Raw genomic sequence first — 6,045 nt, forward strand, 5'->3', positions numbered from 1 at the left:
CAAACTAATCAAAGAGTCCGACCGTCCGGCGGTTTTCAGAAGCGGCCGATTGAAGACGACGACGGTCCGTTGGAATCGCATATTACTGAACACAGGAAATTTTACAGATCGAGACAACCACGCAAATCAAGTCGAACGATTGTGTAGGAGAATTTCTTCATTTCGGCTATTTACCTACTGATAATGATTATTGTTTGAAAACCGGAGGGATGTGGAATTTGTTGAAAACGTGTAGGCTATTGTAGGGAAAGATTGTACATAGTGGGAAATGTTTGCCAGTCGAAGATTTTTTTTCCGAAACAATTTAAACGTTAGACGAAACTGTAAACGAAAGCATCGGAAATTGCCGTTATGTTGATTTGTTTTTATTATTTGGAATGGTTTATGTTTATGAAATTATGTTTTTTGTTTCCGTACTAAGAAACGTAGGAAAATGAACACAGAAATTTAAAGGAAGAAAATCGAAAGGACAATCGAAAACAAAGGTATTGATTTAATGGTTATTATTTGATTTTTTTACTGGATTCTATCCCTCCTAAGTTCCTGTTTGTGTTTTGGTTTTTAATTTTCTGCTAAGTTGTTAGACAAATTTGTTTAGGAAGTACATTAAACGAAATCAAAACCGATAAAAAAAATTATCACTTCCGAATACAAAATTGACAGAAGAAAGTGCGATTTCATAGAAAAATAGTACCAAAAAATAGTTAAATTTGTAAATAATCCACTGAAAGCTCATTTTGATTATTTTGTTGCAGCATAGTTTGAAAGGATGGTTGGTAATCTTGTTTTAAAAGTTGACACAGGAATCAAACACAATTAATAAAAATAGCCTTGACAGTTGTGCTTTAGATCATTCTTGGCGACATCGTTATGGCGACCGCTGATTTCGCATAGGCAGAAACCCCGAACACGATATGCTCGATCGTCTCTCCTACTGAATTGCATTTCCTGTAGCGTATCTTTACGTTTTCGTGAAATATTTATTCCGATAATTCTTCGTCGCTATTACTCGGTCCTGGACCAACATTCCTTCTGTTTCTGAGAAGAGTTCACCCAGCACCAGTCACGTATTCGACGCTAGTTTGTCGATGTATTCTAGGTCCTGTTGGTTGAGGTGTGTTCATGCGACTCCTCTTTCCACGATTCGATCATCCGTCGATATGGACGATTTTGGAAAACGGAAGCGATGTTACAAGTTGCAGAAATTGATGCAGTGTTTTCACAGGTTTCCCAAACAGCTTCAAATCATCCACGAAGAAGGGTGGATAATGTTTGTCGATCTGTGCCCATTCTTCAAATGGAAGCTATGGACGTGGATGTTTATTATTATTCTTGTAACCACGATCATCCGATCAAGATCTCTTCTAATAGAGTAGGTTACAGAGTTATGAAATAGGAAATGACGAAAAAGTAGTAAATATTCGGAGAATCAGAAGGATTCTCCACCTGTTCATAAAATACTTGCTTTCTGCAATTGCGCGACAGTATTTGATTGTTTTTCCTTTTGTTTTGTTGCTCACAGCCTCTCGAATAGTTTGACTTCTTTTTGATAGTTGACGTTTACTCGGTCGTTTCGGAGAGCTTTGATAGTGGGCGTGATGTCCTGCTGACTCCGTAGATCTTAGCAGCGCATTTACTTCAAGTGAAGATCTTCAAATCCTTTCAGATGACAAAGCTTCTTTTATTTTGGACTTGAGGGAAGTTTCTACCGTGTGAGGTCAAAATCATGCCATTTTTGTAGAATTTCGTTTCGATTGTATGAAACATAGTTCAACTCAATAATCGATTTTTGAAAACTTATGATTGAATTTCATCGCTAACAACTTTTTTATTTCCCTGGTCAGCGATGCAGAAAAGCGTTTGAAATAAGAAAGTTTTTTGATTTTATGTTTCAGATAATATTTTTGGACAGTACAACTTTTATCAGCAGGGCCATTCACCGCCGATGGCCTCCATTTATGGATGCATAAGGGAAAAACCTTAATTTAATTGCCTTGCATCCATATATGATCATAAAACATTTACTAATAAATAATCAAAATTTTAGCTGCGTACTTATCATATAACGGGTGTCCTACAGAAGATTGGAACACATAAGGCTGAAATGTCGAAAGGTCGAATGTATCAGAAGGCTGAAATGGATAGAATGAAATGAATAACCTTACGGAGGAGTACAAGTTAAAAGAAATAAAACATAAAGAATAGAAAAAAAGATAATGCAGAATTGAAAAATTAATAATAAAGAAGAGAGATAAATAATAAAGTACAAAAAATGAAGAAAAAAAAATAAGAATATTTGATACAGAATGAAGAGCAAAGAATAAAGAACAAAAAAATGAAGAATAAAGAATAAAAAATAATAAAAGAATAGATAATAAAGAATTGAAAAATTAGGAATAAAAAAATAAAATAAGGAATAAACAATTAAGAATAAAAAAAACATAATGAATAAAGAATTAAAAAAAGAATGAAAAGTAATGAATATGCAATAAAAAATAAAAAAATAGGATGGAAGAACTAAGCATCATTAATATAAAGGAATAAATGGTACAGTATGAAGAATAAGTAATAATAGAATAGAGAAAACAAGCAATAAGTAGAAACAGTAAAAAATATAGAATGAAGAATATAAAAAAGAATAAAAAATAAAAAAATAATGATTAATTATTTTAGAGCGTCTTAGGGGAAATGCTACAAGGTTAAAAGACTATTATTCTTCCATTTACTTCCACTATTAACTTTTTTATGTATCAACAAGCAGATACGCATTTCGTTTCCTACTTGGAAACTTCTTCAGTGTTTGTTATCGAAAAAAGAAGTTTCCAAGTAGGAAACGAAATGCGTATCTGCTTGTTGATACATAAAAAAGTTAATAGTGGAAGTAAATGGAAGAATAATAGTCTTTTAAAAAAATAATGATAAAGGTTAAAGAATAAGAAATAATAAAAAAGAATAGATAAGAAGAACTAAAAAAAATGAAGAATTACTAAATAGAGAATTAAAAAGGAGGAATGAGACAAAGAGAGAATAAAGAATACAATATTTAAAATGAAGAATTTATTTTAGCGAGAATAAATTAATAATATTAATCAAAACCAAGAAAAATTAATAAAGTCTTGCTGCCACCAAATGTCTCGTGCTGGTTGGTGAAAACTAAAATTCTATACATTGAGTGACAACAAAGAGTAGCCAGAATAGTTCGCATCATTTCCCTCTGTGTTCCGACTAGCGTAGGACCAAATGGGACATCTTTAAAAAAAATCTGTTTCTTGCGATTCTTCAACCAATCGATTTTGTCAGCCTTCATGTGATTTTAACTTTTTCGACCTAAATTGGCCGTCTATCGAAATTTTCGTTCTCCATAACGTTCACAGTGGCCGAATGATTTATCTTTTACCAATATTCAGAAACTAATGTTTCGATATTGATAAAAGTGTTCAATTTCTTGAAATTCAACCATTGATATATTTCGCCATACTGATTTCAAAAAGTCAACAGCTCAATTTTTTGTGCCCAGCGTTAGAAAAAATACTACATAACCGACCCGGAAGCTTTTCTATCTGGCTCGAGAAACTCCTTTTTATTATTTATTAATAAAAATTATTTAAATAAATTATTAATACTGTTAGTAAGTTATTACTAAATAAAAGAATTGAATCTGGGCACGGGTCAGTTTTGCTGTTAATTAGATTTTGGATACGGATTCCAGGACGGAGAATTTGTTAGGGAATGCATATCGGCTGTTGGTGATATAATTTGTTTTGAATAAAAAGCCACCTTCAGTAATATTAACACTGTGTTATTATTTTTTGTCGTAAAGCACGGTGTAGAAGACTTGAAAACTACGTTACTTTAAAAAGCCAAATGCTGTTTATTGTGGCTTCTCACAATTGATCAAAAAAATAATGCAAAAATAGCTGTCTTCATAAGGAATTGATGCTCATTGATGTTACGATCTGTTGTATGAAGGAGCTTTATCTTAACACTTAAGGCACATACTTAAGGCCTAACATCTGATAGAGCTCTGACAATGACACGGGCGTTGTGACATTTGAAAATTAAAGCATTCTGTCAATTTTTAAAAAATTAATTTATGATATTTCTCTGCACATTAATTTTTTCACCCAAAAAGATCTATATGCAAAAATGATCAATATTCGTGATGTAACAGAGAGAAAATCAACATTAACGCGAGGACACTTTACTACCATTATTTCCAAATTAGGTTGACAAAAATGGAAGCAGAATACGAAGATTTGCTGTGGTATTGTAAAGTTCGTTCCGTGGTACCATGCTTGAGAGGTTTTATTCTAGGAAAAAAGGAAACCACACTTTTTACAAGATAAAGCAAAATCAATGCCCAAGCTGCATGATCCTGAATTGATGAATTGCTTGCCTTTTATAGTAGATGCAGGGAATCAATTTTTTTGGAATGCGCAAGCGAAACAAGCGACAAAAGAGAACCAACGACAAAGCTTTGTTTTTGTCGGAGATAATAATGACAAAGATTCGAAAAATTTTGTCAGCAACAAAAAAGAAGACAATTCTGTTGCTAACTTTTCATCCTGTTATTTTGCATTATTTCTAGAGCAAATTTCGGTTTTATGCTATCATAGTTTCTGCTTTTATTGAAATATTCGAGAATCGAACAATGATTACATAATTAGCATCGTATTTTCGGAAATATCAGAGCATGCAAGGCAAATGATTCTTGTCATATTGTGTTCGGTTTCTGATAAAGGTTTGTCGCTAGGTGCGTTTGAGTATATTGTTAGGCGTTGCTCGAATATTGATTCACTGAGTAGATGTCATCAAACATCTAAATAACTTGAACATAAAGTTTCGAATCAGAGACCAACACGTCGAATTTTTATTATCCAACATGCAAACCATTGAAAAAAATTGAAATAATTTGTCGCAATTGATTGTCAAAAGACACATCTTTCGTAATTTTCTCTCTCCAGAAGTACACATTTATGTGAACAACACTTATAAAAATTTAAAGCGATAATTGTTCTCCATTAATCTGCTTGCGAAATTCGATCACCGGTTGTGAAATCAATATGCGTCGAGTATTGGAAAGAAGCCATGCCTTCATACGTAAAGAGAGAAAAAAAAGCGCAAAAAAAATTGTTCAAACGTAATTAAATTGTGTTTAGTTTTTCTTTAAAACAATTTTGGCCATTCTGTTAAACTAAATACCATTCTGAAGAAAATTTATTTTAGATTGACTATTTTGAAAATGTAAAAAAATTGCACTAAATATTTTCTTGCCCGCCAGCGAGTGGTCATTCTAAAAATTGGCCAGAGACTTGAAAAGATTGGGCAGGCCTGCCTAGACTAGTGTGTTGCTGTAAGCACGCTCAAAGTGGGTAATGACATGGGAAAGGGGGACGGAAAAGGTTAGATAGTGAATTGGGGTTCCGAACGGTTCCGATGGCAGCGTTGACCCGCAAAATGTTTACAAGCTGAGTGACGTTAATTCATGGAGCATCAAATAGATTCCGATTTGTCGCTTTGGATCCGTCTGCGTCAAGTATTTCCGCTTCATAGTAGGCATTTCGTTAAAGGTCTTTCTTGCAAGTGAGCTTTTACGAAACGGCATTGTAGGATCGTATCGCACGAGTGCAGATCGCTGTCAGCAGAAGGACAATACGCCCGCGCTTTTACACATGCTGCTAAGACTGGCGGCGAAGAAAGTATACCAGAAATGGTTCTTACAGTGTTGTTTTGTACGGGACAAAGCTCCTCGAAAGCACAGCAGGTTATTTCTATACCGCAGAGTGGACGAGTTGTATGAGAAACTGCATATGTAACATTTTTAGCTAAAATGAGATTTTTTATATATCTTGAATGTTCCCAAAATACTGGCAAAAATACGAACAAAATATTTTGGTCCGGGATTTTTTTTTTTCGTTTGTTTGAGAAACTACATATGTGCACTTTGAAGAGCAATTATGTACTGCTTACAGTTTTTGCACTGGTAGGGTGTTGAGTTTTGCCAAAAACTATTGATCCGTGTCGAAGAAATCGGAAGAATATGTG

The sequence above is a fragment of the Armigeres subalbatus genome, chromosome 3, assembly GCF_024139115.2.
Source record: "Armigeres subalbatus isolate Guangzhou_Male chromosome 3, GZ_Asu_2, whole genome shotgun sequence".
Lineage (NCBI taxonomy): Eukaryota > Metazoa > Arthropoda > Insecta > Diptera > Culicidae > Armigeres > Armigeres subalbatus.